We start from the raw sequence: 13,365 nt of genomic DNA, 5'->3' as shown, positions 1-13,365 counted from the left end.
CAGCAGCCTCTAATGAACATACTAATATTACCGGTGGGCACACTGATAACAACTATAAAATCTTAAACAGTATTTAAATAAATGTTAGATCAATGTCTAAGCATAAATACGAGCTAGAAACGCTTATAACTGACAATTCAGCTGACCTGATCTTCCTCTCGGAAACTTGGGCATCTGATTCGTCAGGACCAGATTGGAACATTGCTGTCCCTTCGGGTTATTCTGTAGCACATGCAGATAGAACAGGATCAGTGGGGGGCGGAATTGCTATAATCTATCGCTCCTACCTTAAAGTAAATGTACTCCCACAACTAGGTTTGGAAGCAGAAACCCTGGCTTTTAGTGTCAAAGACAGAAATCAAGTAATACTATCAGGCCTATTGGTCTATAGGCCCCCGGGACCAAAAGCCCCATTTATTAAAGCGCTTCAAACCTTTTTAGAATCCAGCCTTGACACAAACCACCTTCACGGTCCTAGGTGATTTTAACTTCCATCTAGAGGAGAACAATGATACTGAAGCGGCCACTCTAGTCGATAACTTCCAAAGTTTCGGAATGGAACAGATCGTTTTAAAACCAACCCATATAGCTGGCCATACGCTTGATGGCATTTTCACAAACAATAACCATATCAGGATAACATCTGTTATGCCAGTCCCATGGCCTGATCATGCAGCTATCCTCGTCAATCTAAAAACCAAACTTTCCATCATTCGCCGAAAGGATCTTTCTCTTCCAGTTAAAATGCGCTCCTGGAAGAAGATTCAAGCCAATCTACTTACCAATGCTATATTTATATAGTTTATATATATATATACTTACCAATCTATAAAAGCCCCCTCAATTGAAGACAGCAATAGTGGGGCCAACAATTTCAACACTTGGATTAGCCAGGCGATAGATGAGCTGGCTCCAGAGGAAACTAAGAAACCTAGAAGGCGCGCAGTTACCTCACCATGGTATACTGCTGACGTCAAATTAATTAAACTTAAATGTCGACACTCTGAGCGGATCTGGAGATCCGATTACAGCCCCGCAAACAGGAAGGAGTACACCAGAGTCCTACTTGAATATAAGATAAAGATACAACAGGCTAATTCGGCCTTCTTTACTAAAGAAATCCAAGATGCCTCAAACTCCTCAAAGGAACTATTTAAAACTGTCTGACATTTAGCTAAGAGTCCCCGTGACACTATCTTTGTCCCGGATCAAAATTTTGAGGAAAATCTGGCTCTGTTTTTTCAGCATAAAGTCCGAGCGGTTTAAGACGATCTCCACAATCTATCTACTACAACACCAATGAGTCACAGGGAACAGTTGGTACCAGGTACCAACCAGCTCTCTCAAATCTCGCTTTTAAATGAAAAACACGTTACGAGCCTGCTAATCCAGATAAAATCAGGTTCACCATTGGACCCCTGCCCTCCCTACCTACTTCATCTGGTACCTGAGACAATTAGCTCAACCCTGACCCCTCTGCTGAAAGAGGTTATAGGCTCTGGTATCTTTCTCCATAGATGGAAAAAAACGTGTATAAGGCCTATTCTCAAAAAATGAATCCCTGGACCCTATGGAACCCAAGCACTATCGTCCGATATCGTGCCTTCCCCTACCGGCCAAGATTCTTGAAAAAGCTATGAATCAGGAGCTAATGGAATTCATAGACCATAATAACTTACTTGACTCCACCCAACATGGCTTCAGGTCACACCACGGAATCCTCTTTAATCATGGCCACTGAGATAGGAATATGGATGACGGAGGAACAGCTGCCCTGATTCTGCTAGACCTAACGGCAGCATTTTATACCGTCAATCATGGGGTCCTACTGAATAGACTTGGAACAATAGGCATTACTGAGACTGCCCTAACTCTACTCAGGTCCTTTCTAGAAGCCCGATTACAATCAATCTGGAGAGTTTTCTCTCCCATGCGGCGTCCCTCAGGGATCGGTGCTCTCCCCTACTCTATTCAATCTGTACGTGACTCCTTTGGCAGCATTAATAAAATCGCATGCTCTTCGTCTAGTATCTTATGCAGATGACACCCAATTAGTGGTGTCACTTTCCCAGACGGTGGAAGCCACAGCAGAGTGCTTCCGAAACTGTCTTCTAGAAGTTAAGAGCTGGATGAGTGAGAACTTTTTAAAACTCAATACAGAAAAAACCGAGGTGATTGAGTTTGGCCAAAAACCCTACATCTGGAGTGACCTCTGGTGGCCTCCAGAAGCTGGTACATGCCCAGTCCTGGCTAAAAAGGTCAGGAACCTCGGTTTCATGATTGACAAGGAACTAACCTGTGCAACTCAAATCAGTCAGGTTACATCGACCTGTTTCTTCACAATCAAGGTTCTCCGAAAAATCCTGCCATATATTCCTTTCACTCTGAGGAAAACTGATGGGAGCTCTGGTACTGTCCCGTATAGACTATTGCAATGCACAGTACCTAGGTACGGGGGGGAAAACAGCTCACAAAACATCAATCAATACAAAATGCGGCAGCCAGAGTCCTACTGAATCTCCCTAAGCGCCATCCGACATCCTCCGCCATACGACAACTTCATAGGCTCCCTGTCAGGCGTAGAGTCCAATTCAAGACTCTCTGTTGGGTCCATAAATCCCTCAATGGAGGAGGGGCCGAGGATTTGTCTAACTTATTCCCCCGCTATGCGCCACTTCGCACATTACGATCCAGCAGCCAAGACCTAATCTGTTTGCCTAAAATAAGGAGAGCTCGGTGGGGCGGCAAATCCTTTTCATACCAGGCAGCGAAATTGTGGAACACCATGCCCATCACGGTACGCTCTGACACGAATATAACCAGTTTTAGGAAAGCGCTGAAAACCTCGCTCTTTTCTATGCTCTAACTGGTAATCCTGTTCGTCTTCCCTCTATAGCGCCAAGACGCCTCGGCATAAGCGCGCTTTATAAATAATTCAGTCAGTCAGTCATAAGCAACAGAACGGTGACCAGTTAACCTTTGCAAAGGGAGACTTCCACTGGGCAGGAATTTGTGTTGCTGCGCCTTAATTAACCTGTGAACCATTTGAGCTAGAAACCATTTTTAAAATAAAATTTGCAGATTATATAGCAGAAGTTGAACTATGTAGCAAATGTGCTAGATCTACAGTCATGCAAAAAATGTTGCTGCACAATCACATAATTCCAGTGGCCCTATGTATAACTTGTGCCCCACCATGAACGCCAGCTCTCCCACGAGGGAATGATGCCAGTATCTTCTGATATACAAGGATCATTTATCACAAAAGTCTGAACCTGATAGGCAAATAGAGAGGGACGGGCAGTTAGTACTGAGGGGGAGGGCTGGTAGGTGACTGTTAGTGGTTGATTGTGAGTGGTAGTGGATGTGGATGAGAGTTGGATTTATAAGGTGAATGCTTGATGTGAAGGACTAAGTGAGTGCCTGATCTGGATTAATCAAGTGCCAAATGTGGTTGACCTGATGCTCACAGGATGGAGGACCTAAATCCTTACTCTTCTTTTAATTGCTTTTTGAAGTGTTGTGAATAAAATGTGTGTCAGAGGATTGAATAAGCAACACATTAAGGAAGCAAAAGGCACTTTTAAGACCGCTCACAAATAATAAAGCCAGAACTGGACCACCTTTAACACTCAAGCACTATAATAAATAGGCTTTTCCTGTAACACACAAAAGTGGAAAATTGGATGGAGCTTGGTGCAGTTCCCTCCAGAGCAAAAAAAGTTTAAATCTTTGGCTGCTTATGGAAATGTTCTCCCCTGTGGCTCCCAGAGGAACCAGGCTACTTTCTCTGCAGAAAGGTAGCAGCAGTGACTTGAATAATGATGTTTACAAAGGGTATTAAAGTAGTATAATTCAATGAAAGTAGGCGTTTTCTCCTGCTGTGGGTCTGACCTCTTGTGCTGCCCTCTTTGTATTGGGGTGACATATGAAAAAAGAACAATTGATGGACAGAGTGCAGAACAATATCATGCATTCCCCCAGTACAGAGATCTGGGCCTAAATACATATTTTTTTTGCTCACCATGCCTTTCCAGTTTGGACCCAGCCATATGCAAATCAGCCTTGACCCTGCGCCCAATGGGAACAGTCCAGCCCAAACTGCCAGATCATGTCCTCCCTGGACTGGAAACAAGCATCCTAGAACCGGTTTCGGGCTTTTGGCCCTCATCAGCCAGGATAGCTTGACTCCAGTGGCATGGAGAGCACGGGACTCACGTCCGAGCATACCCGTCCCACTCAGGGTGAGAAATGCAAAAAGAACAATTGATTAACAGAATGCAGAACAATGTTATACATGCACCCAGTACAGAGATCTGGGCCTAAATCCATCGTTTTTTTGCGCACCATGCCATTCCAGTTTGGACCGAGCCATATGCAAATCAGTCTTGACCCTACACCCAATGGGATGTCCAGCCCGAACTGCCAGGCCAGGTCCTCCCTGGTCTGGAAACCAGCATCCTAGGACCGGTTTTGGGCTTTCAGCCATCATCAGCCAGGATAGTTTGACTCCAGTGGCATGGAGAGCACGGGACTCGTGTCTGGGCAGTTCGGGCTGGACTGTTCCCATGAGGCATAGTGTAAACTCATTTGCATATGGCCAGGTCTAAACTGGGGTGGCATGATGAGAAAAAGAATGATGGATTTAACCCAGGTCTGTTGACTGGGGTAGAATGTTTTGATTTGTTCTGCATTCCGTCCATCAATTGTGCGTCTTTTGCTTTCTTGCCCTAAGTGCGCCAGGTATGACCAGACGTGGGTCCTGGGCTCACTGTGTCACTGGAATCAAGCTATCCTGGCTGATGATGGGTGAAACCCTGAAACAGGTCCTAGGATGCTTGTTTATGGTCCAGGGAGAACATGGCCTGGCAGTTCCTGCTTGACTGTTCCCATGAGGCACTGGGTCAAGGCTGATTTGTATATGGCCAGGTCTAAACTGGGGTGGCATGGTGAGCAAAAGAATGATAGATTTAACCCAGAACTCTTAACTGGGGTGAATGTTCTGATTTGTTCTGCATTCCTTCGATCAATTGTGCGTCTTTTGCTCTTTGTATTGGGGACTCTAAGTTGAGGTTATTTTCTCATATTTAGAAGACTCATGTGGTCCTCCTAGAGCCAGGGTCAGTCAGTTAATCCAGGAAAATTCCCATTTGACAGTGGTCCAGTGGAGTATTTCTATCAGTGAAGTTCGGTTAGCTTCTCCAGTAGTTGTAATAGTCGAATATGTGGCTGTCAATTACTCTGATTATCAGCCCTTTGCAGTGTGCTTTGTTCCCAAACATGTGTCTCTGTGCTAGCAACTCTGCAGTAATAAAAGCAGCTCTTGTTTGAGTAATAAAAAGGATTCAGTTGTTTTATACTGTTTACTGGGATAAAGTCTCTATTGGAGACTGAAGATGAAAGACCATAAGCGAGTCCTCTGCCATTGGCTCAGATTTTAATAGCGTGTTTGTAGGTGAGGCTTGCATAATCATCCAGGGTTATTGGGGGAGTAATGTCTGTCTGGGTTTTTGAAATGTTGTTTTCAGAATTGAATGAAATATTCTCACATAGCAGCTCTGGTGGCATAGGAGAAGACTGACTTGCCTTCGTATATTGTAGTTTGGGAGTGATATCAGATAGCTCCTTTGATAGATTTGAAGTACTGCTAATGTGCTCAGAAGATTAATCAAATATTCATTGCTTTATGAAATGCTAATTCATAAAGTCAATCAGAGCCTGGCATCCTTCAACTGTGCTTTCAGTTATCTGCTGCTTTGGGTTTGAGCGAATGGAGGAACCTTCACAGGGTCAACTGGTCCTTCCAGTCAGTTGTCAAGTTAGGAGAGATTACTGGTGCTGGAGTTGATCTGGAAATCGATTATGCGCCATGTTCAAGGGTCACAAGATTTAGAGCCTGTATCTCAAAACTGGGCTGTTGTGATCAAGATTTATGATTGGCGGCAGCGCCCACCTAACTGACTAATTTGCAAGTTACTGCAAGGACACTCTATTTTACTTTTAGGGTGTAATTGTGACTTCAGACCACAGTATATGTTGTTCAGTTTTCCTCCTTCAGTTCCTCTCCTCTCGTCCCAGTAGCTCCTTCCTCATCCCACTTTTCTGTCTTGTAGCCGCCTGGCTGTGACAACCTCACAGACATTTGTTTCTCATTCACAGATTCAAAGGAGCTGATGAACAGACCTGCAGTTCCCCTGCACCAAAAAACTCCTGAGCAGCATTACCAGAAGAAAAAACTGTATCAGAGTGAAGAGTCTGCGAAAACATCCACTTGGAAGCATGCTCTATATACACACTCTGCAAAACATTCTGGGGAAGAACAGTGAACAAGCTCAAGCAAGACCTTCATACAAAGCTCATCTTTGTAGACAGTTTGAAGCTCCATACCCTGAATAATCTTTGTCTGTGGAGTGAGAAATGTTTACTTAGAGCTTGCATCTATATGTACCTCAGAGGTTGTCTTCTGGTGATAAACCATATTTGTGTACAGGGTCAGACAAAAGCCTCATTCAGATCTCATATCTGTACATGCATCTGAGGATCCCTATGAGACTGAAGCATAGAGGTGCACAGAGTGTGATAATTTCATTCTAATGTCAAATTAGGGCAATCATCAGAATATCCATACTCTAGAGAAACTATACCATTGTAAGGAGGATTAGAAGAGCTTGACCCACCAAAGAAATCAGTTAAATTACCATAGAATTTGTATATGGGAGACATAGCACTGTACAGAACGTGAGAAAAAGATGCACTATGAGCTCTTTGCTGCACAGGCATCAAAATGTTTGTTCTGAGGGTATGTCCTACCAGTGTATGAAATGTGGGAAACGTTTCAGTGATCTAAAGAGTGCATCAGAGAATCCATACTTGCAAGAAACGCTATCTGTACTGAAAGTGGACAGGCTTCACTCGTAAGACAAGTATGTTAAGTCACCAAAGAATCCTCCCTGGTGAGAAACCCTGTTCCTGCACAAAATGTGGAAAACACTTCACTCGGAGAAGCACACTAATCATACATCAGAGAATCCATACTGGTGAGAAACCCTACCAATGTGCTGAATGTGGCAAAAGCTTCAGTGTGAAGAACACCTTGGTGCAGCATCAGAGAATCCACACTGGTGAGAAACCCATTCAGTGTACAGAATGTGGGAAAAGATTCACTCAAACAAGCGCACTGCTCGTACATCAGAGACTCCATACTGGTGAGAAACCCTACCACTGTACTGAATGTGGCAAAAGCTTCAGTGTGAAGAACACCTTAGTGCAGCATCAGAGAATCCATACTGGTGAGAAACCCTATCAATGTACAGAATGTGGGAAAAGCTTTGTTCATAGATTCCATTTGTTGGTCCATCATAGAAGCCATACTGGTGAGAAACCCTTTCAGTGTACAGAATGTGGGAGAAGCTTCATTCAAACAAGTGTACTGCTCGTACATCAGAGAATCCATACTGGTGAGAAACCCTACCAATGTGCTGAATGTGGCAAACGCTTCAGTGTGAAGTGCTCCTTGGAGCTGCATCAGAGAATCCATACTGGTGAGAAACCCTACCACTGTGCTGAATGTGGCAAAAGCTTCAGTGTGAAGTGCTCCTTGGAGCTGCATCAGAGAATCCATACTGGTGAGAAACCCTACCACTGTGCTGAATGTGACAAACGTTTCAGTGTGAGGGGCAACCTGGTGGAGCATCGGACAATCCATACTAGTGAAAAACCCTTTCAGTGTACAGAATGTGGGAAAAGCTTCCGTTTAAAGCGCACACTGTTGTCACACCAGAGACTCCATACAGGTGAAAATCCCTATCAATGTACAGAATGTGGAAAAAGCTTTGTTAATAGATCCAATTTGTTGTCACACCAGAGACTCCATACTGGTGAGAAGCCCTTTCAGTGTACAGAATGTGGGAAACGCTTCAGAGTGAAGTACAACCTGGTGCAACATCAGAGAGTCCATACTGGTGAGAACCACTACAACTGCACTCAATGTGGAAAAAGCTTCAGTGAGCAGCAAAGGCTGGTGATGCATCAGAGAATCCATACAGGTGAGAAACCCTTTCAGTGTACAGAATGTGGGAGAAGCTTTACTCGGCCAATCACACTGCTTCTCCATCAGAAAATCCACACTGGTGAAAAATCCTATGTGTGTACAGAATGTGGGAAAAGATTCAGTGAGCCGTGGAGGCTGGTGAGACATCAGAGAATCCATACTGGTGAGAAACCATTTCAGTGTGCAGAATGTGGGGAAAGCTTCACTCACAAAAGCACACTGCTTGTACATCAGAGAATCCATACTGGTGAGAAAACCTACCACTGTGCTGAATGTACAGCACAGTGGGAAAGGCAACCTGGTGCAGCATCAGAGAATTCATACTGGTGAGAAATCTTTTCAGTGTGCAGAATGTGGGAAAAGCTTCCCTCAGAAAAGATCACTGCTCGTACATCAGAGAATCCATACTGGTGAAAAACCCTACCACTGTGCTGAATGTAGCAAAAGCTTCAGTGAGAAGGGCAACCTGGTGCAGCATCAGAGAATTCATACTGGTGAGAAACCTTTTCAGTGTGCAGAATGTGGGAAAAGCTTCCCTCAGAAAAGATCACTGCTCATACATCAGAGAATCCATACTGGTGAAAAACCATTTCGATGTACAGAATGTGGGAAAGGCTTCAGTGTAAAGAGCTCCCTGTTGTCACACCAAGAATCCATACTGGTGAAAAACCATATTCATGTACCGAATGAGGGAGAAGGTGTACTCTGAAGGAAAGGCTTTTGGTAAGTCAGAGAATCCATAATGGTGAAAATCCCACAACTGTACCGAATGTGGAAAAGGATTTATTGAGAGGGGAGAACTGGTGAAGCATCAGAGTCCACACTGTTGAGAAACCTTATCATAGTACAAAGTGTGAGAAAAGCGTCACTCGTATGAAAAATGTTAAATCATCAAATAATCTACACTAAAACCCCTATCAGGGAACAGAATGTGGAAAATGCTTTAATATGAACAGCACACTGTTGAGATAGCAATAGTCCATACTGTGGAGAAACTAGGTAAAGTTACAGAATGTGGGAAAAGCTTCACTCAAAGGAAGGTTTGTTCCAGCATTGGAGGATACATACTTAGGCAAGGCGGATGTAGTGAGGGAAATGTGAGAAAAATCCACAATGATGAGAAACCCTGTTTGGCGAAATGTGAGAAAAATCCACACTGCTGAGAAACCCCGTTTGGTCACAGAATTCTCCCACTCCTCTAAGGTACTGGGCCTGCGTCTCCCTGGCTTGACGGGGCCAGGCTGCGTGCCAAAGAGGGAAAGGAGAAGGGCTTAAAGCCTTTAACCCCCCTAACCAGGTGCATAAATTGATTGATTAATTCCCCGATTCTCATGGGAGACTCGTGCTCTGACCAGAGCTCTTCTTCCGCTCTGCTCTCTCTCCCCGCTCCTCTAAGGTGCTGGGCCTGCGCCTCCCTGGCTTGACCGGGGCCAGGCTGCGCACCGCAGTGGAGAAGGGCTGAGAGTCCATACCCTCTGTGACTGTAACCCAAAGCTGGGCCTTCGTTCTCTGGCTCGCCCGGAGCAAGGCTGCGCTGAGCGGGAAGGAACCTCAGGGGAAGGTCCTCCAGCAGACACTACGGCCAGCTAGCTAAAGGGTCGGACCGGCTAAAGGGACAGCGACCGTAGCAGCAGCATCTGAGCTATCGTATCTGTAAAAGCACTTGAGCAATTATATTATATCTACCCAAGGCGCTCCACTGCACCCCCACCAAGCAGCATCAACCAAGGAGGCAGACGTCATGGCTCAATCCAGCAACACCGAAGATAACATGGAATGGCACACTAAGACAAAGAGAGGACGCAAATCGTGCCAGAACTCACCAGAAAGAGCAGCAAAGCTTGCCCGCGCACCCCCCACAAGCACTGCAATTGCAACCATAAACTGCTTTCTGGTTCTCCACCGTACCCAGGACAGTGGCACCTACCCTCAGGACCACAAGGCATCTGAACCCGAGACCTCTTCAGGTCCCACAAAGCATCTACGGATCCCTCCCATCATCCTGAAGAACTTAGCCACCCACAAAGTCCTTGTGGAGCTACTGGAGGAACACTGCACCGCCACCTTCACAATCAAGCCCCGACAGGACCACGCCAAGATCATGCTCACCACACCAGAGGACTACGGGAGTGTGACCAGCATGCTCAGAAAACAGAAAATGAAGTACCACACCTTTTCATTGACCGCTACAAAAGCCCAGTTCTTTGTAATACGGGGACTCCCAGCAAACTCATCTCTTGGGCACATCACTCAGGACTTATCGGAACTTGGACTTCCAGTTAAAAATATAACACAGATTGCCTCTCCAGCGGACCAGAACAAGAAATTTCCCCTCTTTGTCGTAACCCTGTTGGCAAGCCAGGATGGGAAGCCAGCAGACCTCTTAGCAGTCACACGGCTCTGCAGATGCACCGTCACCACAGAAGCACCTAGAGGGAAACAGGGACCGATCATGTGCTACAACTGCCAGAGCTTGGGGTACACCTTCTCCCATCAGAAACCAAAGTGCATATGCTGTGGAGGCGAGCACACCTCTAACCAATGCACAAGAAACTGAGAAACCGAACCAGCAATATGTGCAAACTGCACTGGACCTCATCCAGCATACTATCGCGGTTGTCCCTACCTGCAGAAGGCAAATAAGGATGGACCGCACCCCCCCCCCAACCACAAAAGGCATACCTACACTCAACAGCAACAGACCAGGGACAAAGGAAGACTTACAAACCCACATTGGCACACAGGATCCCAACTTGCAATCCAACCAACAGCCATAGCAACGCGCGCATGGATGGAAGGACATACGCAGAAGCAAAAGGACCCAAATAGGACAGCCCACCACCAACTGCCCCAGCACCATCCTGTGAAATAGGCACAGCCATCAACCACCGGTCAGGAACTCATCACGAAGATTGTGAAAACACCCTGTGGTGACAATGGTGGCAAATCTCAACGCCGGACTTTTCCACGGCGAAGAAAACACCCGCAATGGCAGCAAAATCTAAAGGAAACTCCCTCTTCTTGATGTGGAAAGCTAACAGCATTCAGAAGAAAACTGTAGAACTCCTGCGCCGATGGAAACCATGGATGTGAGTGTAGCACTTATCCGAGACCCATCTCCAAGGAAGCCAGAAGCTCAACTTAGCAAACCACAGGGTGTACCGCACAGATCGCACCACCAGAGCCAAGGGCGGAGGAACAGCGGTGATCGTCAGCACAAAAGTGAAGCACCACGAGATCTCACTACCACCAGTGGGGAGTATTGAAGCAACTGGCATACAGATCCAGACAACTGCAGGCCCTTTACGGCTGATTGCCACCTACTCACCCCCAGGCAAGCTAAGCCCAAAGGACTTGGATGCTTTACTGGACCCCAGCATCCCAACATTAATTGGAGGCGAACTTAATGCCAAGCTCTAGTGCTGGAACACTCGCATGGTAAACAGCAAAGGACACGCTCTACTTGCCCACTGAAAGAAGGAGGACTTTGTAGTGGCTGGCCCAACTCAACCAACACACTATCCAGGCTCTGCACTGCTTAAACAGGACGTTCTGGACATCGTCGTCATGAAGAATCTCTCCCAGTCTATGGAGCTGGAAACCTTAACAGCACTGACGTCTGACCACAACCCAGTGTTGATCACAGTTGGAGACATGCTTGAAGACCAGCAACAGGGCACAAGGCACAACTACAAGAAGGCAGACTGGAGCCTGTACAAGAGAAGCCTGGAGGAGACACTGGTCCCTGGCCTCCTACGCTGCAATGGAGACATTGACCAGGCGGTTCACCACTTCACAGCTGCAGTCTACACTGCTATTGAGCGCAGCGTTCCCGAGCAGAAACTCCAGCGCTGCCTAATCTATGACCTCCCGAAGGGCATCAAGCAGTCGATAGCTGACAAGAACAGAGCCTGGAGAGAGTGGCAAAGGAATCGCACCCCCGACCTGCTGAAGAAGTACAATGAGCTGACAAGACAGCTGAAGATGCAAATAAGCCAGCACAGAGGTTAAAAATGGGAAGCAGCTACAGCTAACTTGAAGGACTCGGACAACTCACTCTGGAGAATGACCCGACGCTTGACTGGGAAGAAGAAACCAAACCCACCGATACAAGGGAAGACTCACTTGGCATGCAGCAACAGGGATAAGGCTGAGGTCTTCGCTGACACACTGGAGGCATCCTTCAGGCCTAACCTGTTGTGTGCGATTGAATTTCCCGATTCATGCCCTAATATAGATACAATTTGCGTTGCCCTTATATAGGCATAGAAATCCAGTCCTTATTTAGGCATAGCCCATGCAGCCCAAATACAGGCATTGCTACTTCCATCCGTTCATCTACGTCACAACGATTTCTTGAAAAACCAGACTCTTAACTCATTAGGTATTTCCTCTTGCTTGAATATTGATTTCTCCAAGAACTCATTTATTATGCATGAACATTTATTCCTTGGGGGTTCATCCATGACGTTCATATGCCCGACTTTACGTCAAAGCTGGCATTCCTAAAACACCTTTAAGGTATAAATATACCTTCACTTGCTATGGCAAAGTACGGTGTGGTTCGGTGCAGTTTGACTATCTACTTGCCTGACGCAGCTCGCTTCAGCAAGTGCCGAAGGAAGCCATCCTCCTCTACTGAGAAATCCAGCTCAAGTGTTTCTGACTCCCCTTGCGGGGTATTGGGAAATCAAGTCCGAGACAGAGATACCAACCTCCTTCATTCTAAGGTGAGGAACTGATTAGAACCTAGAGAAACCTTTGGCAATTCTTGGCAAAAACTAAACCTATGCTAAAGACCACACTTACTTCTTCCCTGGTACTAGACCTAGGTTAGGTACATTGGGGTAGGCGTATTTTAGAAGCACCAGTAGAGTATTTTTAGCCTGTTATTTATGTATGTATTTTTATATGTGATAGCACAAGACAATGCTATTACAGTATTATTTTATACTACTGTTTACGTTGTACGCATTATACTTTGCATTCTGTCTAACAATTGTAGCAGTTCACCTCTCTTGCATGAGAAAGAAGACTGTTCAATAAATCCTTTCATTGAAAATGCCCGTCTAACTATTTCTCTGCAACTCTGTAGAAACGAAGAATGCACGATTGACTGGGTAAAATAGTTATCTATTGTTTCCACGACTCTGAAGATATTTGTTCCAGTCCTAGGGAAACAAAGTTGTCATGTTTATGCGGTTGTCAGAAACTAATCCCTTCTTGTGTATTCGAGAAAGTTTCTAGTGACTTCGGAGCTAGCTGGCACTCACAATTAAGTTTAGTATGTTCAATAGAGACATACTGACCTAAGT

The 13,365-nt window shown here is 45.6% G+C and overlaps 1 pseudogene across 1 annotated transcript in view; it reads left to right on the top strand.

The window, feature by feature from the left end:
- LOC144828344 (uncharacterized) overlaps window positions 1-13,106 on the top strand; it is a 77,829-nt pseudogene extending 64,723 nt beyond the window's left edge. The window contains exon 3 of the transcript XR_013610427.1: window positions 6,160-13,106. The product of XR_013610427.1 is annotated as an uncharacterized LOC144828344 (transcript). The remainder of the gene's footprint in view (window positions 1-6,159) is intronic.
- Window positions 13,107-13,365: the final 259 nt, after the last annotated feature.

The sequence above is a fragment of the Lissotriton helveticus genome, chromosome 4_1 (assembly GCF_964261635.1).
Source record: "Lissotriton helveticus chromosome 4_1, aLisHel1.1, whole genome shotgun sequence".
In the NCBI taxonomy this organism is placed as follows: Eukaryota; Metazoa; Chordata; class Amphibia; order Caudata; family Salamandridae; genus Lissotriton; species Lissotriton helveticus.
This window is presented reverse-complemented; position numbering and strand designations above follow the sequence as displayed.